Source organism: Etheostoma cragini, chromosome 14 (assembly GCF_013103735.1).
Source record: "Etheostoma cragini isolate CJK2018 chromosome 14, CSU_Ecrag_1.0, whole genome shotgun sequence".
NCBI classification, from domain to species: Eukaryota; Metazoa; Chordata; class Actinopteri; order Perciformes; family Percidae; genus Etheostoma; species Etheostoma cragini.
In genome coordinates, this window is record NC_048420.1 from 10,979,429 (window position 1) to 11,001,710 (window position 22,282).

General features: G+C 38.9%; 1 protein-coding gene across 6 annotated transcripts in view; it reads left to right on the forward strand.

Annotated features, from left to right (window-relative positions):
- The first annotated feature begins 409 nt into the window (after window positions 1–409).
- Window positions 410–22,282, forward strand: part of calcr (calcitonin receptor) — a 52,233-nt gene continuing 30,360 nt past the window's right edge. For all 6 annotated transcript variants that reach the window (XM_034891479.1, XM_034891480.1, XM_034891483.1 and 3 more), the window contains exon 1: window positions 410–749. The gene's annotated coding sequence lies outside the window, so the exon portion shown is untranslated. The remainder of the gene's footprint in view (window positions 750–22,282) is intronic.

Sequence of the window (22,282 nt, forward strand, 5' to 3'; positions counted from 1 at the left end):
TGACAAATCCTTTGACCATTAGTTTACTCCTCAAAGCAGTGGGCCAGAAAAAAACTGAAAATGACGCCAAAATTATCTTTGAAAAATAAAATAAAAAATAAACAAGATATGTAGCCTGTAAAATTGTTATACATATATATATAGTAAACCCCAGACAACAAAAATGTCACTTTGGTCACTGTTGACTTTTCACAAACAAACTGAGAAACTGAGTTCAATAAAACTACAATTTTTCAATATTGTGTTTTTAATGGTGTCCATACCAAGCGCGGGTGCGCGCGCGAACACACGCACACAAACACACACACGCGCACACACACACGCACAGATACACACACACACACACGCACACGAGGCGAGGAGGAGCTCCACCACCTCACGCTCGTCCACGTAACTGGAGGCAGTTAGAAGCACTTGGATTACCGGGCGGTGAACTGTCACCGCTCATAACGGCTACGGACCGGCGCCCTGCCCAGCACTCCTCTGCCGCGCGCACCGCCGGTCATTAATTCATCTCATAAAAAGGCAGACACCTGTGCAAAGCCGCTGCCTTAGCAGCATTTTATTGATTTTTATTATGGGTTTTATCTCCGTGGATGCACAAAATAAAGTTTTTTTTTTTATTGACGCTGCGTTTAATAGGAGCGCAAAAGCTGCGAGTCCGTCTCTGAGAAAGGACACCGAGCTTCTCTGGACCTCCTCAGCATCTGTTTCTTTTACCGGCGCTGCTGTTTGTAAAATCTGTTGAAGTAAGTCTGAGGTTTTCTTTTTTTAACTTCTTAAAGTTATTACTGGTGTAAAGATCAGTCAGCTAAGAGGTCCACATTTTCAGTTTGTCTGTCAGTCATCTTAAATCCCAATTTGCCTTATTTTGTGTCACATTTTTTTGTCCTGAAAAAGTGGAATCCTCTTTGCATGGGCTGACCACTGACGCAATGTGAATTAGAATTTCATTTTACTTGTGTTTATGCTGTAAGATAAAGATTATTTAAAGCACGGGAGGAAATGCGGGATGTGACTCATGCTGTACAGTTATCTCTTATGATGCTCTACTTAAAATTCCCCCCCCAAAAAAATCATGCACAATCTGAGAAGATTCCTCCGTAGATTGTAAAAGGTGCAAGCATTATACACACAGCTATTTTTATTAAGTTGTTTTTGGCTTCTGCAAAAGGAATTCTGGGCAATGCAGTGACCCACAGGGGATTTTCATATCAATAGATACCATAAACAACATTGGGCAGATTTGATATTCTTGGTGAATCAATGGAAATGTATAGAGGTATTTTCAATGGTGAAGTACAAACTATGCATGTAAGGCAGCTTGGATTCTTGTGCGCTTCTCTTTGTAGAGATATAAGGCTTATGCTGCCAATGAATCCTATACATTCTCATTGCCTACACATCCACACACGACTTACACACAGAACACACAGACACACACACACACACAAACATGCACACACACACACACACGCAAACACTAAAACGCACACCTATATGATTGCGATGTATCCTCACAGGCTCCTGCTTCTCTTCAGATAAATTAACAGAAGAAAAAAGGAGAGACATTTGTTATATTTCCAGCAATACACATCATTTTACAAGCTAATAAATACATAGACACACAGACACACACACACACACACACACACACACACACACACACACACACACACACACACACACACACACACACACACAAAAGAGCAATCACGCAGCACGCAATGCACAAAGGTAGACATGATACACAGATAAAAGGTCAATGCATGCAACCTTTCTGCACTTGCTCTATTAATCAAAGTTGAAGGACATGGTGTCTGTGTAGAGGACAAGGCTGAAGCTACGTTTTTTGTCTCAATTATTTTTCACGGGCCAAATCCACCCAGGACTTCTTTTCTCTTCTCCTCTAAGTGAAAATTTGACACTGCTTCAAACCACCCTCATGCATTAGCCCTCATATTGATCATATTAGCAAACTCGGGGAAAGGGGAAAGCATTCCTTCATGGACCCACGGCACACAGCCCGGAAACAAAAAAAACCCCAAATCATCGCTGAATGCTGCGTGCCTCAGTTCAGTCTCCGGTTGTGGCAGAAACGGAGCAGAAAGCTGAAGTGCCTGCAAGAGGTCTGGAGCTAAATTGGGATTCTTCTTTTGGGGATTCCTTTGAGTTCACGTCACCGTGTTTAGAGTAATGACATGGATAAGCTGGGGGTTTATTAAAGCCAATGGTGAGTGAAGCTCCCATGACTGCGAGGAAGGAGAGCCCCTAAGCACAAACTGATATACACATGCTGTGCAATACAGTCAAAGACAAGAATAGCAACAGCCTCGGTGAGGCAGTCAAAGAAAGAGAGAGATAGAAACAGCCCGGAATGAGAAAGACAGCAATGAAGAGATACGTGCAGACAGAGCCCCGCAGTGAGTTGTGCTGGGTTGGCATATTATGTGGCTGCTTTCTGAGTCTCAGAGATAAGTTCATCATTCAACATCCCACATGCTGTCTGTTAGTCCGTTCAGAGGCAGGTGAACGGGCGAGCCAAAAAGCGGCAAATTTGCTTCACGTTTGAAGGGACAGGCGCGAGAGGTCTGAAAGGTCTGCATGAAAGAGGAAAGACAGGCCTTCAGTGGGACATTGTGTATGTGTGTTGTATATCAAATATTCTCATATGTTTGAGGTACAGCTTTTGAAGCTTTGCGCCCAAATAAAAGAAGATGGATTAAATGGGAAGATGTACACTTATGCAGCATGATTGTGCTTTTGTGTGTTATTGAAAGGTTTTGGACAATGCTCCTGTAATTGAATGGCACTGCCGCTGAAACCAATTGCCATTGGGGAAAACACTGCATGCAAATACGTGGCCCTGCACACATGCACGCAGCGCTTCTGTCTCCCTCCCTGTCACAAACGCACTCACAGACGGACACACACACACACACACACACACACACACACACAATGTGTCATGCATTTGATACCTATCACTCAGGGGAGGTCAGCAGACTATCCACTGCTTCCTCAATATTAATCAAGCTAATGCTCCATGTTTTATTCATTGCTACATGCAATGACCTAGAATGTCACTCTTTGTCTTAGTCTGGGCATTGTAATTTACTCCTTAGGACTAACAGTGAAACTTGTCCTGCTCCATAACGCTCCCTTGGCAAATCAGAGGAATCGAGACTCATGTGAATTAACAGGACTGTGGTCCAGAGTTGCCAATGTGGAAAAAGGCTTCTCCTTTAACCCCAAACTGTCTTAAGCTTCTTGAACGATTTGTACAAATTTGCTGCCACGCAATTACCGTAACTACTTACATTGGCTGTGTTGCAAACCTTGAAACAGAAGCCGGGATGAATGTCCGGAGAAACTGCATAATTTGGACTAACACTGAAATGTCACGCATTAGAGTTCTCATGCTAGCAAGCCATACATCAAGCTCAGACAGATCCAAGGGTGTGGTTTAGCCTTTTTCTTGCATAATAAATTGGACTGTGTTGTCAGAGCCAGAGGTCAGGCTTTACTTCTTCATTTCATGCTACAACAGACGTACAGAGACACACACCTAAGTCTGTGTGAACTGAAAAAGACATTTAAAGAGTAAATGTAAAGTTGTTGTATAGAGCTTTTTTAGTCTAAACGACTACTCAAAGCGCTTTTACAGAGTACAGGATCCATTCACCTTTCACACCCTGTGGCCGAGGATGCCGTACAAGGTGCCACCTGCTCATCAGATTAACACTCACACACATTTACACTCCGACGGCACAGCAGGCGACCACTCTGCCACCGAGCCCCAGCCACCCTCAAAAAGACACTCATGTTGACTTAGCTAAAACTATTGAGCAAGCCGGAGTGGTTATAGGGTGCTATTAAAGTTAAGTGTTGCAATATGTGCAGCACAGCTGGAGCCATTCTGCACAACTTTGCCCATCTTTCATGTTCTGTTCTCTATGAGTCAGATGTGAACTTTATTTAAGCAAATGCTCTAATTGACAATTTTCCATGAGGACAAGCGGATCTGCTGTTGTAAAATCTAATGCCACAGTCATCTGTTGCCGTTATGCCTGCCCCAGTGAAGCTTTTTACCAAGTGCTAGGGGCTGGAGGAGCAAGTTATAGGTTAATAGAAGCTTGCAACATTTGATTTGTGACTGAACTCACTTTAGACTCCAGGAAGAGAGACTCACAAAAATGACTCTCTCCTGTAAATAGTGCTGCATCTACAGCACTTCATATAGTATCAATAGGTGGTGCTATTATAGAGTGAATGGCCGGTGGCTTAGTAAACAGGTCTACATAACTGAGACAGCATGAGTAGTGTGTGTGTTTGACCAAGACAGATATACACACATACTGTAGATTTCTGATGGTGTAACATTTTGATAAATATGTTTTTGTGTCTACACTGACATGGGATAGCTTCTACTCCTCTACTACCTGGATTAAGGTAATGGCAACACATGCTTGCTTACTTCCTTGATTGATCAAACGTTCCCCATCTGAAAACATGGGCATTAGTTTGTGGAGCCGAGGAACGTGCAGACCCACATCACACTTTTGTTATTCCTATCGCATTCATCATACAAGTTTACTAAGATGTTCATAGAAAATCACATTATAGGTATTGAAACATAAAAAAGCAATTTGTCGAAAGGATAAACAATTGCTAGGTGGATGTTAACTTAATGGACTGTTGCTGTTTAAAATGGTATGGTGGCTCTTTTTTGAATAGTTGTCCTTAAGACTGATCCTTAACGCTGGTAAATCAGGCTTTTAATGCAAATTAAATTCTCAAGAATTGGTTCTAAATTTTCACCAGGCCGAGAAAGATGCTAACCGTCTGAAATCTTCTTTTAAAAAGTAATTCCTTGCAAACAAAAATGACCAATTACTCTGCTAAATGTTTTAAAGTACCATTCTTCATCCTGTTGGCGCAGGATCTGATACAGCCTTTTAAAGGCTACTTTCCATGGACTCATCTTTAGCCTTCTGGATGACTCTGCCAGTAAATGGAATAAACATGTCTGTTTAAAGAATCCAATTTGCATGTTAAAGTCCATATGCTTTTATTTTCTGGTGTCAGCGCAACAAGAAATGACGTACACGTCTAATATTTTTTTCTCTTCATCTTGATATTTACTGTTCATTCACAGCTGTTCTTCGTTGCTTTTATTGCCCTTTTCTTCAATTTCTACATCACATTCTGTGCATGTGCTAGCATTTTTTGTTCACTTCCAACATCTCATTTCATCTTCATCGTGTCTACTGTCTCATTTCTTTGTTCTTTTTGTGCTTTTTGGTTGTGTTTATAAAAAGCCAGACTGACACATCGGCCTGCCTTCACTATTTCATTTTATTTTCTCTATTTATCTCTGTCTTCTCCTTTCTTTATCTCTGTCCTTCACTCTTAATTGCATTCTCAGTTACTCCTTTTTATTTTGCTCATTTCTCTTTTCCTTACCTACTCCCACTTTTGCTCTAAATCTTTTTTCACCTTCTCCCCCCTGTAAGTTGGAGAACACGTCCTGGAGGGTTTTCCCTGCCAAAGTGTCAACCTGTGACAGCTTTCTGTTGCTTGGGGAGACACAGTCACAGAGCGTACATCCTTTTGGGTCACTTTGTGAAGGGATGGCTTGAAAGTATCCTTTGAAATAGTTGTATTGATAGGTCGAGGTCTAAAATTTTAGAGCAAAAAAACAGAGAATTAAACCTTTCCTAATGTCCTTATTCTAATAAATAAGCCGTTGCTTCTCTGCCTTTCTGTCTGTTTACCTCACATCAGACTTGCTCTTCACCAGCAAGGTGTCCAGATTATCATTCCGGATATAAATGGGCTTTTTTTTTTTTTTTTCTACAAACACTGACATTTAGAGTGACGCAATGGAAAACGTTTTGGCTCCATCCTTTCACATTTGGCCTGTCACACAGTGCTGATAAATGTCTGCATACGTGTCTGCTATCTGTCAATAAGATGGCAAGGTGATCTTTTTTTTAATGAGAACTAGTGTTTTGCATTACTTAGACGGCTTTAGGTGTGAAAGAAAACAAAAGATCATCAAGTTCTTTGCCACTTTCACATCTCTAGCTTAGCTCAGCATGAAGACTGGAAACAGAGGAAACAGCTAGCCTGGCTTTGTCCAAAGCCAACACATTTTACTTACTGTTTTAAAGCTATTTCTTGCCTGGCCGTTTTTACACTTCAGTGTTTTTACAGATGAAATTTGAGGAAGACGATGATTTAGAAATCCTTTTAGGATCCATTGAAGTATTCAGCAAGAGTATAAGCTACACGTCGGGCCCCTTTAGAAGACCCCTGATGTTCCAATCATCATCCAAGCCTCACTCTCAGGTGGGCTAAAAGCTCAATGTGGTTGGCAGTAATTAATGTAGCTTACTTTTTCCCTCCAAGGGTCACTCTGTGTGTGTGTGTGTGTGTGTGTGTGTCTCACAGCACAAACACGTATGCACGCATGCACGTTTGTGCTGTGAGACATTAGTAATTCTGACTTATTACAATATCCTTAGACTACCAGACCACTCATTGATTTCCTTTGCCGTTCGGCTCTTTTTCATCCTCATTTTGGCTCACGCGTCCAGCCTCTTTATGACTCACAGGGTTGGATGTAATACCAGATGTAATCACCCCCCTATTTTGGTTTACGTGATTGATTGGTGGCACCCAGGGAAAGCCGTTACGCTGATTTTGAAGGTTCTGGCCTACGATTGTCTTCACTTTCTTTTTGTTGGTCTCTGCAATAGACGATTTGCTTTCTGGAGATTTTGAGGTGCATTTTCAAGTTGGATACGACCTTGGCGCTGTAAAAAAAACTATTTATATCAACCCCATTTGTCATCACACAAGGGACATTTGCACAAACATACTCTCTGCATGTCTGTCAAACTTCAAACCCTGCTTTTATGTGTTTGTATTTTTTAAACCTTAGCAATGACACACCGGTGCCCTCTCCTTCCCTTTGATCTACTGTAGTGGATTCTTCCTGAATGCTATCACAAAAAAATTTACAGATCTGACATCCACAAACTCCAGAGCGAGGTGTTGAAAACAAACTCTTGCTGTTTACCATGAGGACCCTGCTTGCGTGGCAAACCTGCCATTTGATGTTGCAGTGAGTCAGAGCAGTAGAGAGGTCCGGGTGGACTCGCTCTGAGAGGGATTCAAGGGCTTCAGAATGACGCTTCAGAGGCTTGTTGTGCAAAGAGAGAAGGATTTTCAGCATGACCACTCTGTTCTGTAAATGCTCTCTGCTCATACATATTACTTTACTTCTTTTCAAATGTATCACTGGCTTCTTATCTTTTCCTAATTCCTATTCCTCAGTTCTCAATCGACACTTCTAATGTTAATGGCATGTTTATTGTATTGTTGCTGTTTATCCACTGGTCACAACATTTAACCTACCATAGTTTTCCTGCCAGCTACCTTGCATACTTGGCACCTGTCTTTCTCACTCTGCCTGTCTCTGTCTCTCTCTCTCTCTCTCTCTCAGTCCGTTTACAGCTTGTAGCACCCATACACAGCCCAATCCCCGATCCAACAGAGCGTACTAGGAACACTGTGCCCAGAAGGGAATTGTAGTTAATGCCTTTCGGCTTAAGTCCAGCAACAAAATACTTCTTTAATTGCTTTCCCATAGCCCTCAGCTGCAGTGCGCTGCTTCTCCAATTGCCTATTGATGCAAGTGAGTTAACGAAGTAGGACAAAAGGCAGTATCCTAATGGGATCTGTAGTGCATGCAGATATCCATCTTTTTGTTGTTCTGATCTTTAATACATATCAATCTTAACATATCTGTTATTCTATTCTTGTCAGTAAATATCATCTCTTACACTGATTGTATCCATTTTACCTTGAAAGGAACATTTAAACTCCTTATATTTTAAGAGGAAAAGAAAACCTAAAATGCAAAAATGCGCCGCCTCTAATTTGATAAAGTATGGTGTGGCTTTTGATGATGCCAGCTGCCGCAACGTCTTCATTTCTCTTAAGTTATTTCTGCCCAAACAGCTCAGTGCCTTATAGAAGATTTACATTCTTTTGAAAAACACATTTGATATAGAAAAATGAGGAAAGGTGGAGAGGTGGCCTCTTTAGAATGGGTTCTCCCTCTCAGGGATAATTGAGAGCATGCAGTGGAAGAATGTGCACATTTATATATTTATTTTTTTGCTGGAGTTGAAATAGCTAGGCTATCTTTAAGATGTAAATTATGATCTGCAGATGGAAAGGGGGGATGAAGAGTTGCGTACAGTAAGTCCCCTAGATGACTGCACAGGCCTCGGCTCAGCCCATCTGTCACTGTCTTTTCTTAACTCTGAACTGGCTCTGGCTCAACTTAAAGGGATGGTTTCCTATTCATGCAAATTCAAAATTGTTTAAAATGTCAAACAATCGTTGAGAAATTATTAGACATTATTCTTGGGAAATATATTTTTAACTAATTGGAACAATATTAAAATCCAAAATAACAACTAAGTATTGAGTTTTATTAAACATTCAGCTGTATTACAGTATACATATTTATCATGTCTGAGGATGACAATAAAACAAGTATTGAGACTTACCTTTTAGCACTTTAATGGTATTTCTTCACAGTCCCTTATATATACATGAATCCATGGTTGTGATGGAAATATTCAGCTCTACTAAGATGTATTCATGTGCTTTTCTTTGACTGTCTGAAATCCCTGCTGGTAGTTTTTAGAAAGATTTATAAATGTCTGCTCTTGGTTTTGTGAACCATAACACATCTGTCATGACAGTAAAATAAATTCCCCAAAACCTGTTGAAAGCAGGCCAATAGGTGCATTTTAAAGTATGTACAGAAGAGATTTATAACCCCAACTGTTAATGAATTACCTTAATTCATATACAGTAGATAATTATACGTTGGTTATTAGCAGGGCAGTTACATTTCAATTGCAGTTTAATTGGCAATTACATAACAAAACAATACTAGCAATTGTAAAACTAATTATATAATATTTACAATTAATAAAAATAAGATAACCAATCAATTACAGTGAATTCTGTAAGCAAAATGTCTGATATGATATAATTCTTCCAAAGATAATAAGTCATAACAACAATAATTACAACAATTATTACTCACAAATGCAACATTCTTGAGCCACTTTTTTGATCACAGCAGATGCTCACAAAGTATATATTCTAATTAAAATATGTGCAATGCATTTGTATATACTACGCAACACAGACTGTAATTGCATATTGCATCTTCTTCCATGAACATTTGAGAAAAAAATGTCCTCAATCTGTTGAAAGACTGAAGGCCAGTCATCTTTAACATATTATTTCTTAAATTGAAAAGTAGTTTGTTCCAAGCCTATTTCTATGTAATTAACAACAGATTAAAGAATTGAAAGAATTCACATGTGACTGTAATCTCTAAATAAATAATTAGATACTTATTCAGTAAAATGTCTGTAAATGGGGCAGTGTGGTGGTTAAAACAGTTTGGAGTAGCATGTCTTCATGCTGAAGCTTCATTTTGATGTTTCTAATGGATTATTATGAGGCTGACTGTGCATCAGGGGCATCAGTGCATCTAACCACTGATTAGTTAATAGTGGTACAATTTGCACAATGTGTACTTACTTTGCTATCCAGACTACTTGCTATCTCTTCCTGGCTCTAAATGGTTGCCTAGAGCATGGCCCAGATAATGATAATGGTATCAGACCGAGAGGAAATGTGAGACTCTTGTCACCTCTGTGAACACATTGGACTGTTGGTTTGTGTGTCTGTGTGTGTGTGTCTGTGTGTGTGTTTTTGTGTGTGTGTGGTAATATAGGTTTTTTGCGTAAAGCCAATAGCACACATTTCCTCTCTAATCAACCCACATAGTGCAAAAATACTTTTATGCCGCTGATATGGAACAGGGTTGTGATAAACAACTTTGAACTCATCAACCAAGTGAATGCACAGTCAGATTAAGCATCAGGTGACAGCTTTAAACTGATCCCCTATTATGTTCTAATAGTCTTGAATAGAACACTCAAAGACAGAATACTGGATCCGTGCCTGAAATAAATTAAAGAGTTAATTTTACAGCAGTGACGTCAAGCAGGCGTTTGAATTAATTACCTTTTCCATGACAACAATTTTTGATGAAGTATCTATGCTGCTGTTTTCCCAAACAGTCCTGACATCCATCACTTTAAAGAAATAATACTCACAGCATCTTTAAGTCTTTGGCTATTGCTGTGTGTGCTTGACAAAATGTCCTCAAAGCAATATGATTGATATATTTGGATTGTAGCAGACATGCCTGCACGTATTCCCACACACACACACGTGTCTTCTCTTTTTAAAGACTTCTAACTAAAAAAATATGAAGAATCAAAGCTTCGCGTGTATCGTACGTAAGCAACCACACTATCATAAAAGTAGGCCTGTGATGAGTTTTCTTTATTTATGAGATTGTCAGCAGGAAATGCTTCCCACTTAATTAAAATGAATAGTTGGACATCTTGGAAAAATAATTTAAATATATACTGTATATATAATTTATATAATAATATTTAGATGACAATAGTTATACTCTAAAGGCCTATGTTTGTTACATTTCAAGCTAAAGCCAGATGATTCAGCAGACTGGGAACAGGGGGAAACAGCTAGCTTGACCAAAGTGCCAAAAAGTACAAAAATAAGAATTTTGGGTTGCAAACCTTTTTTGCATTACACAAACAATATACTGTATGTAAAGATCTTAAGAAATGCTTGTGGGCAGATTTGTTATCAAGACACAGCCAGGCTAGTTCTGACAATCGGTTTCCCGTCATTATGCTAAACTTAGCTACAGCAACTATCTCCTGAAACATTTAACAGGCAGACATAAAAGTGGTATTAATCTTCTCATAAAATGTTTGGCATGTGAAGACGTTTCCCAAAATGTTTTACTTTGAATCATGATTTTGAGGAAACTGTGTAGTAGGCTAGAGGCCTACCTCTTAGAATCCCACCATCTACATAAATTATGCATAGGTAAAGGGTTTGAATGGTTTCCCCTTCCAGTGGGAAAATATTGCACTCATAGAATGTGAGGCATAATTCAGAAAACAGTCTGAAATGATGCACCTTTTATCAATGTTATAGAGCCAATAAACTTTGCAAGATATCTCAACATGTAAATGAGAAGTACGAAGAAAACATAGCACAACGCTCCTCAGCTCTTTTGGTCATTGAGGAAATGTGTGTCCTTGTGTAGGAGAGCTGTATTCTTTCCATCCTCAGTGATGTAATTAGATCTATTATTCAGGGGCAAGAAAAACTCAGATTTCCCATTTTCTGTTAATGCTTGGAAACCTTATCAGTTCAGTTTCAGTCGTTTCTGAAATCGTCCAGCATTGTTTTAGGACTTTTAGAGCATTTTTTCCCTTTTGCCTGTCAGGTGATATTATTCTGACCATCGCATAATCTCTATTGCTTCATTTATCAAACTGAAATGGTTTTTATTCTGAGAGACATTTATGCTCAATAGTTCAATAGTTGAGTGTGGTGTGTGTGTGTATGTGTGTGTGTGTGTGGTTAGACCAGAGAAGACGTCCTAAAAATATGCATAAGAAGAATAGTTAATACGTCATCTCTGGTCTTCAACTGATTATTATTCTTGGTCTAAAAATAACTTGTGGTCCCCTGCAAGAGGAAGATAGAGTGTGTGCGTGTGTGTGTGTGTGGTTGTGTGTGTGGTTGTGTGTGTGTGTGTGTGTGTGTGTGTGTGTGTGTGTGTGTGTGTGTGTGTGTGAAAGCGATAGGGGCGAGTGAACAATTCCTTAATTTAAGAAACAAAACATGAAAGACTCATTCTGACATTATTTGGCTATCACCAGCGTGCATCCGTAAAGGTTCATCACATCAAGCAGGATACAATTTTTTCAGAAGTTATTGAGAAATAATCAATCTAATGTGAATAATGTCACCACTTACAATTTAAAAGAGACTGAGGAGATGAAGTTGTATTTTCTAAAAGCAGACACCAATCATTTTCTAACAATCACAGTATACACGGAATATATGGAATACATACAATATATTCTATAAAACAGAAAAAATAACAAAGAAGTCAGGGAGCTTGGAATTGTTTTAACTACACAGTCAGAGTTCTGCATCAGGACAGGGTTAGTGTATTCAGCCATATAACGTAATAATGTATTTATCATTAACTATGCATTAAGAAGAAAGCTAAAATTGAGTATCTAATTATACTTACTTTTTAAATACCCTTTATAGTTTTGCATTTGTTAAACAATTAGGGCTTACCTATTATTTTTGTGAACTTTAATGTAAGTTATTTGCATATATGACATCCATATGCATTATGCTAAATTATGCTGCATTATGCAGTGGTGAGAGGTGCTTCCTGAGATGTGATGAAGTCAGAGAAAATTACACTACTTTTACTCTCTTTCTCTCTCTCTCTTACACACACACACTCTCTATCTCTCTCTCTCTTACACACAACCACACACACACATGCGCAAACACATTCACACACACGTATGCTCACGCACACAGGCTTACACACTGGCAACACCAATGTGTTTATATGAGTGTTATGTTGTAACACTTTGGAATTTAATCACACGCAAATGAAGCCAGAAATAAATATAGCAGCGCATAATTTTAGACACACTTACGTTTTGCCTTCACACACGCATGCACACACAAATAAAGAGAAAGACTGTCCCTCAGACAGCCTGAAGAAGTAATGCTTGATACACTCTATGCTCCTCCTTCTTCTTTTCTGTCATCTGAGGTAATTTGCATGTTTAAGGGCTACTGTACAGTAGATACCTGCAGACATGAGAGATGCAATTAGCTTTTCTTTAAGTATAGTAATTTGATTGACTTGTGTTGTACCTTTCTGTGCAATGATCCTTCTGTCAGTACAATTTCTATATGTGTCCTAGCCACTGTGGATTGTTTTCCTGCAGGCACAGAATGTCAGTAATGGTGATATTTACACTGCATTAGATGTTTTGCATGGAGGTGAACTGTGAATTGGTTTAGGGAATGCTTCCTGGGTTTCTTGGAATGCCTTTCCATATCTGCTAAAGCTTTTCCTGTGATAGAAACATCCATTTAATGGGATTGTGTCTGTGCTTGTGGATATCTGACTGTATTTTGCAGTCTTATTGGATCATGCAGCAGCGAAATGCCCTCTGAGCCTCTACTCAAATGACTGTGTTGTGTGTCTCTGATATTCTTTTGCTATGCCTGCTCAAACTGAGCTATTTCTGTCAACCTCTTTTTTCATTTCCTCCCACCTGGCCTGATTTATCACATGTCTGAATGGTTGAATGTTTTGATGGTCTTGTTTGAGCTTGAGATGGAGTAGCAGTATAAGGTTGGATCTCTGCCCTGATCTCTCCAGGGCCTATGATCTGATCCTCGGAGATCTATTATCTGTCTGATTGCGACCCTTGATCCAGAGGGGGCTTATCTTTTATCTTTGATTTGTAGCACCCCTTCTCTGCTAATGGTTCTACAAGCTGCTCTGTGCAGCCATATTGTAGTGTCCACTCTCTTTCCATAAAGCTCTGTGCACTTGCAAATGCATTTTGGTCCTTTTTATTGTGTAGTAATGCTTTCAATGTGGCGCTTTAAAGCAAACATGTAACCTTCGATCTTGTTCAAGCAAATCAACCACTAGAAGGCTCAACTTGCCAAGCATGGGCTTATAATGCCTGCACCAGGAAGGGGAAACTGTGAGGGGAAAATTAACATTCCCAAGAATCTCCAGACCGACATCCAGAGGACTTTAGTATATATTCACTTCCACTCAGTATACATGTCAATAGATATCTTAGTTTTCCTGAAATATTTTACATTTAAACACCACAATTTGCTGAGAGTTAGCTATCGGTATCACTTTCATGAGTGTAGGGTAAATGTGAAGCCACAGTCAGCAGGTGGTTAGCATAGTTTGTTGTAAAGACTGGAAACAGGGGAAACAGCAAACCTGGCCCTGTACAATGTTAAAAAATCCACCTATACCAGGCTCTCTAAAGCTCAATAAGCAGCACATTATACATATTTCCTTTAGCAAGAACTGTTTCCCATGTTGTCTAACTAAACAAGATGTTTCAGAGTATTCAATTTGAGGTATTTTTGTTGGAAAAAACCTAGGAGAGGTCATGTGGCACTTACCATCTGTCCTCTGCTCTCTGCATTTGGGAAATGAGACAAACAAACGTCATTGGTTAGTTGACAGATGAAATATGCACTCAGTAAAATGTCAAGAGGAAAGACTAGGAAAAGGAAAGGTTGCCGGATGAAAGGACTTTGATCCCCTGAAAATAACCCCCATTTAGTGGCAGATGTTTGTATGCACCTCCACACTGCCTCTGCAAGGCTGAGAGTATAAAGTGACACTTAATTGATTCAGGAAATAAGCAAAAAACTTTGTGGGAAGATGTCAGCGTCAGGGAGAAAGCTGTTCATCCGACAGAACAAAGCCAGCATTTATAAACAAAATAATTTGTTTAAGGGTATCAGGAAGAGAAGATGTTCCACAACGGAGTGTATATCAATAAACCTGACAACACAGCTGAGTGGTATGTTTCTGTCGGTACACGATCCGTGCTGCCTGCTTGATCAGAGCAGATGATAATCATGATATACGACGATTTACGACACTGCCCGATCTGTTCCACAGGAGTGGTCTGCCGTTAGCCTCCGCCGGAAAGCTAACATCAGTTTAGCTTACAGCTAATTTGGCCAACCGCTAGCTGAGATCAATCAGCATGTAAAAGACCCCAAACCTGAAAATAACCGTTAAAATACATAAGTCAGTTCTACTATAGTTTTGCTCGTTTAAAATACAATAACTAAATACTTGTCTTTATTAATACTGTAAAGTCTTAATTTAGCTGTAGCCTGCTTTTCTCGCTCTTTAGTTTGAGTAACCTTATTTTAGACTGAATCAATTTGTCAGCTAGCGGTTAGCCAAAACTAGCGTTAGCTTCCTGGTGGAGGCTAATCATTCTCTTAATACATCCATGAGGCTAACAGCTGCTACAACTATGAGAGATTGTGCCGTATCCGGATCTGTCCAGGCAGCACAACTGTCTATGTGTGGAACAGAGGTTCTTTATCTGTCTATGTGAACAGTTTGTGCAGTCTTGTAAATCTTCGTGCATTATGATTATGTGCAAGATGTTTGTGCATGCGCGGGACAGGGCCAGTGCAGGCAGCACGGATTGTGTAGTGACATTGGAAATCCAACATGTTTTGTAGAATAATGTGCGGTTAAATATGCAGTTTTTTAGTGCAGACCTTGTTACTATTGGATTTACATTGGGACCGCCTTATGGATCGCGTATTACAAGGACTGAGGAAATGAAACCTTGTTAATGCACATTTGCACTGTATAAAAGGAACAGCTGTCCTCAAGATTGCTTAGATATTAGTTAAATATGAGACAATAAACTAAAATTTCAATGTGCAGCATTTCTGCAAGTCTAAAAGTACCCCAAAACATTTCAGCCTAATACCATTCTGCTCCAGATACAGAGCGATAATACTGGTTTAAAACCATGTTCCTTAACCAAACACCATCTCAGCAGCAACCCTCGGGATGCGGTGACAATTGCTTGAATTAATCACCTGTATGTATATCAGCTGAAGCTTTGAAAGCAGCAGTCAAACAGGTTTTTCCTTTGTTAGCTGACAGTGTCCAACATCTGATTGTCACATTCTGTAATGATGTAGTTCTGTTGATTGGCTGTTTTGGGGAAATCAAAGCCGGCGAATGTGTTGCAGTTTTGCTGTAGCCAAAAATAGAGTAGAAACATGCTTTTTCAAAGGTTTTTAGGAGAACAAACCATGTGTAACCATGAAACAAATCTATGATTAGTGATGGAAACAACAGCCACAATTTCTTTAAAGCTTTAACCTTTAAAAAGCCTAAATATATCGGACACACTTGTTGAACCTGACATTTTGATTTTTGTTTTAAACGTGTCTCCAGAAAAGGAGCAGATAAAATTACAAGGTTATTTTAAAGGCTGTACGTTGTTGCAGAGTTGTATTGTGTTACGACCTGGCCCGTTGTTAAGATGGGCGTAACATAAAAAGGATGAATGTGGGTTAACCAAACAAAAAGGACAACGAGGTGGTAGTAAAATAAAGGAAGTTTAATTACTACAATAGATAAACAGTTAACAAAAAGGGAGCTAATGGGTGCTGCCTAATAAACAAAGATTGTTCCAAACAAAACTAAAGGAGCACAGCACCCATTAACTTACCAATTTATCATACAGATAACAAAAAAGACCAAAAACAAAGGCTTTACACAAAAATAGAATCTAACTAGGCACTCTAGTAACAATAGGTTCTAGCTCAACAGCTTTCTAACAATAATTTATAACACAATATAGTTTCTCACACAACAATCTCTAACACAATAGTTTCTCAACCAACAATCTCTAGCACAATAGTTTCTCAACCAACAATCTCTAGCACAATAGTTTCTCAACCAACAATCTCTAGCACAATAGCTTCTCAACAATCTCTAGCACAATAGTTTCTCAACCAACAATCTCTAGCACAATAGTTTCTCAAACAACAATCTCTAGCACAATCGCTTCTCAACAATCTCTAACTGGACCGCATGGCAGACTGAACTAAACATTCAGCCGCCCAGACTGAACAATCACAGCTCTTTTTGAAATCTCCCGGTGTTGATTGCAGGATGTTGATTGGCAGCATCCACAGCAGGCGCGCCAATCAACACCTTGGCCTGGAACAGGGAAGTGGGCGGAGCCATCACGCCAGCCAATCCTCTCCGGCCGACCACACAGAGGGATTTACATATCTAAAACACAGGAGCTAAACTATCCCAAAAGGCAGGAGCCGTAACATATTGGATGACACAGCATTGTTAGGATTTATGGTGAACTGTGTAAGAACTGCACTTTCATAAAGTTGGTGGATTTATGAGCAGCACACTAGAGCTGCGATGATTAATCAATAAGTCCAATGTAAAATTATTTTGATTAAATTAAATTGCCAAACATTTGCTAAATTCTCAAATGTTAGGATTTGCTGCTTTTCTTAGTTAACGTAAAATCTTACAAGGTTTGGTCTGTTGGTTGATCAAAACAAGCCTTGTAAATATGTCATTTTGGTGTCTGGGAAATTGTGAATGGCTTTACTCCCAACTTTTTGACATTTTATGAAACCAAATATGAAATCAAGAAAATAATTTGTGAATCAATTTAATTGAAAATAATCATCAGTTGGAGCGCTGTAACGCATTTTAAAACATGGTCAAAATTGTAGCAACAGATCCCAAAATATCTTGTGTTAAAAGGCTCAATAAATACTCCTATATTCTACATTTCCCACAACGCAACCTGAGATCATCTTTCGTTAGACCTTCCCGGCCTCCTATACTGTAAATGCCAACTTCTTAAACCCCACACCTCCATTTTGTTGAACTGAAGTCTAAAGCTAAACAAAGACAACCCTGATGACATCATCAGGGTGAGGAGTAAACTGAACTTCATCAAATCTGTGGAGAGGTCCTTTAACTTGCATCCTCCAAAGCTGATGGGATTGTATATCTGCAACTAAGAACTTCTATTATTAGATACGTGAAGGTGACTAACCATACAGTGTATCCCAAATTACTTGACTAGGAATTTGCGTGGAACCCTTTTGCCTTAAACCGTTTAAGTTTTCAGACAAGGTGAAACCGTCAGGTCAAGTTGTATTGAGACAGAGTGGTAAGTTGATGCAGTAGACAAATTATTACATTAGTAGTCATTACTTAAAATCAGTAGTGAACATCGATTATTTTTTTCTGGCGTCACGTCTAAAATAAGCTTGTTAAGCTAAACACGCAAAGAAATATTACAAATATAAAATATATGGCTACTTATGACTACTAACGAAATAATTTGTTTATAAAAGCATTGTTTATTTTCCTTTAAGACAGTATGATTTTAATAATAATGTATTTAGTACATTTGCTCCTAAAAGAAAGTTAGGAAAACATTCAGCATAAAACATTGAGATTTTCCAATGTTCTGTGTTGCATAGAACGTTTGACTCAGGAAGTCACTGATTTCCAATCTGTGGATGCAACATTGGACAATTTGATTTTGTGAAGCACATTTAGAAAAAGAACAGGAAGAGCTTTTGTGAATAAACAAAAGTTGGTTAGAGAGTGGGGTGGACTAGGCAGTCTGCAATCTGAGACAGATGGTAAATACTCCACAGATTAATGCTAAAACCACCATCACTGTAACCTTGACAGACCAACAGAGAAAGAAAAGTGGGAATGAGTAATGGAAGAAGTTTGCAAAAAATAAATAAAAAACAGAGCAAAATGCGTGCAGGTTCTGCCAGGATGCATATGGAGCGCATGTAATCGAATTCAGGGAGGAGTTTGCCTTTGGCGATCAAATACGTTTAACTCAATTTAAAGCAGCCAAAATCACTTATTTTTAATGGAGCACATGACAGGGGGCCGCTCGATGTGATGAACCCACAGAGAATTATTACCCAACTCTGCTGCTCCCCTCATCTCTGCAGAATTAATTTAGTCTTTCAACTCCTTGTTTTTTTCAAGGCTACTGTATTTTACTGTTTTGGTTCAGTCTCAATGTTCTCATAGCATCATTTTCAGCCACAGCAGGCAGTTGTTTTTTAAACGAAAAATAATTTGAAAAAACACTGTACACTACAGTACCTGCTGAGCACGACAGACAGCCAGAGTTAGTGATTAGCTGGTGAACATAGTGCAGCATTTAGCAGCTAAAGAGCCACATATTGCCCTGAGGAGTTAGTGGAGAGCAAAACAGGGCTAAAAGAAACATTGGACTTACATTTTTTCATGTGGAAAATGGTAATGTTGTGCAGCATTGGCTGGATACGTGAATATGCAACTGTGAAAGAAAGAAGTCTGTTACTAATCCCTGCGGGGGAAAATCATTTTTTTTTTACTAATGACTTCTCTTTAGCGCCTTAAAATGTGTAAATATAGTGTTTGCAGCTTGTTTCTGCTGCCCTTGAATGACCAATCAAAATCTGTTTTTGAGAATTTTTTGAATGAATGGCATTCTTCAACCATATAACATGTAGCCAAACACTTGCTGTGTTGAAGGGTCCATAGTTGCTGCTAAGTCATTGCTTTCTGTCCTTCATATTCTTATGTATGAGACAAGAACAGGTTATGGATATAACTAATTAGCTGTGCAGAATTAGAGAGATGCAAACCATATTTTTTATATAGAAGGACGTAGTACACAACACAACATTTCCAGACATGTTCCAGACAGATTGATAAAACAATTGATAAAAACAAAAAATAAGAGGCAGTTATCCTGAGATGCATGGACACACCTAAGGGAGTTAAAAAGTCTAAGATGTTCCATGTAGTCATTAGTGGAGTGAAGGAAATGGTAAGACGGCTAGTCTGCCTGGCAAAAACTGAATAACACCAATTTACATATGATGTATGTTTCAAGTAGCCTTCTTGAAAGTCCATGCCAGATAGAAGAAAAATGAAAGGCAAGGCTAATGTATCTGGATAAAGTCTAGAGTAGGACTAGATCCACCAGGGTCTTGTTGCACCGCCCTTCATGTTTCCTTTCTTAATCCCTGTCTGCCCCTTCAGTTTCTAACTGGTCTCAGAGGAAGTTTGTGGAATGTCATAGCGTAGAGTTTGGGTATAAATCAACCGTTAACACACAGCCAGAGAGAGAGTCCTCTTGTTACAGGAGGCTTGTTTTGAACAGCTAGAACACCGGAGCACACAATGCCCTGGTGCTTCAGCGCCACTGACCCTATTCCAGCCACTTCAACGGTGAAGTGGCTGGCTTTGAGAGAGGTGCTTGAGCTTGAAATCTGGAAGGTTATTTAGATCCTTTAGGGTGAGTAACAACACTTAATGTCTTTTCAAGGCCAGAGCTATTAATAAAGGGTGTGGGAGCTAGTGACCTCCAGTGCAACCTTGAAATAAAAATAAATATTGCGTGCTTACTAAAGTGTTATCACTGCTTAAAATACTGAAAATGAAAGAATGAAAAATGCATAACATGTAACTAGGAAGATTGTGTCTGCAATTAAATATGCTGACTTTCTGAAGATTAATCACAATACGCCGGAGGAGATAACGGTCCAATCAACCCAGACTACAAAGCCTTTTTGTATTCAGATGCATCTTGACTTGTTTTCTCATCATGGAGATGATTTTCCCTGTCATAATCGGTTTTGTCTTCCACTGGTCAACCATCAACACAATCTTGGTTTGTTTGGGATGCAAAGACAGTACATCAGGCTTCAACAATCCTTTACTGGGAAAAGGGAACCTCATTGTAATCTTTGTTTGAGACTCCATAAGTCAAATCAAAAGTCATCAATGCACTGCCTTTGTGTTGGGCTTTTATCCAACTTATTTCATCATATCAAAAGCATAAGCAAACAACAACATTGACTGATGGACAATGAGTGTTAGTGTTTTGTTTCAGTGCTGATACATTGCTAACTAATTGACCGAGCGGCTATTTGATGAGCATATGATATCGAGGCATAGACGGAAACAGCAGCAATTCAACATCCAGTCAAGTGAAGAAAATGCAGTAAACCAAATCATGAATTGCCAACAATCTTTTACCCTACTGTGAACTGAGGAATTAAAAATTCATTAATCTCTTACTTTGTATAGGAAAAACTTTTTTCTGCAAACAGCCTCTTTACATCCCAAACCTGGAGTCCGATTACTCTTAGCCTCCAGATGTGAGGTTACTGTATTTTACAGTAAGTCTTCCAATGACCATCCCAAACACCCTCCCCATTGGATCTCCGTTTGATTTCCTGTTATGCTGCTTTTCTTTACAGTAAATCCTTCTGATTGCGTGCAGCAGCACAAGGAATAGAGGTAGGACTGTGGAACACAGATTAGTTGAAAATATGATTTGTCATCATAACGGGAACCCGTTTAATGTTTAAAGGATGTGCTGGCTGATGACTCTGTTGAATCTGCAGACAGTCAGAGAGAAGGCCTTGAAAATGTTGCCGGAAAGGGGGAGAAATATCTGACTGGAGAGAAAAAGGGGGGGGCAGAGCTTTTTTGAAGGTGTAGATGGGAAAACAACAGAGGAAGAGAATGTAGACAGGGGATTGGGAGAAAGACAGGAGGTAAGGGTTGATGAGAGAGAGATGGAGAAACAAGGTGAGAGGGGAAATAGATTAAAGGAACATAAGATGTATGGAAGTGGAAAGTGAAAAGAAGCCAGAGAGGAAATGAGAATGCGGAGGAAAGTGGTATTTGGGTGAGTAGGGGAATGTAAATGCCTGTGAGGAAACAACGCAAGCTTGTTCTTTTTACCGTAATTGGAGAGACTGGCATTTGGTATATTTTTAGATGGATGATAAAACCAAACACAAAAAAAGACAAGCTGCAGAGCTTTTAGCGATTGCACCGTTTACCTGCTTCACCTCAACATGAGCTTGACTTAAAACACAGAAATATGCTCATTTAAAAAAAAACTCATGTAAAAACTGACTGTCCACAGACTGTTTTAAAAACAGTTCTTGCTTGCAACTAGGCACTACAGTGACGTGACTACTTCCACACTACTGTTTGGTGAGAAGACAACTATGAGAACATAAATGAAGATGACAAAATGTTTCTGTGTTGTTCAAGTCTCTGCAGTAATGTAATATGATGTTATATGACATGACATGATACGTTTGACTTTTTGCTCATTTTGCTTGCATTGCATCATTTGCTTTCCTTTTAATCAATCTGGTTGTATTAGTCTACTGTGGGCAATGTTGCAAATCAATAAGCATGGACATGTATATGGATTTTTACAGGATTTCCCCATCACTGTGATTACGTACCTTGGTTTGTCTAGTATTAAATTAAAAAAGACATTCCTGCCTGATGTTACCTTATCAGTTTATCCACTGATTCACTATAGTGTATATCAAGATGAATATTGATGTAGTGATATAAAAGTATATACACAATGTTAAGCTAAAGGATTTTTTTTATATCATTACTTACATACACATTTGTGTTTTTTTTAAATATGAATTGGTCTAAAATGTGCAAAAAACACAATCCTTTAAAGCTGTGATAGGCACTATATTTTTGGGCAAAAATAGTTGGGCAAAAATTCCATAACAATCTTTCAGAATATTGTTAATTTATCTGAGAGAAAACTAGACTTCTGCAACTCCTCTTGGCTATTTAAAAAAAATGTTTTAGATAATCTAG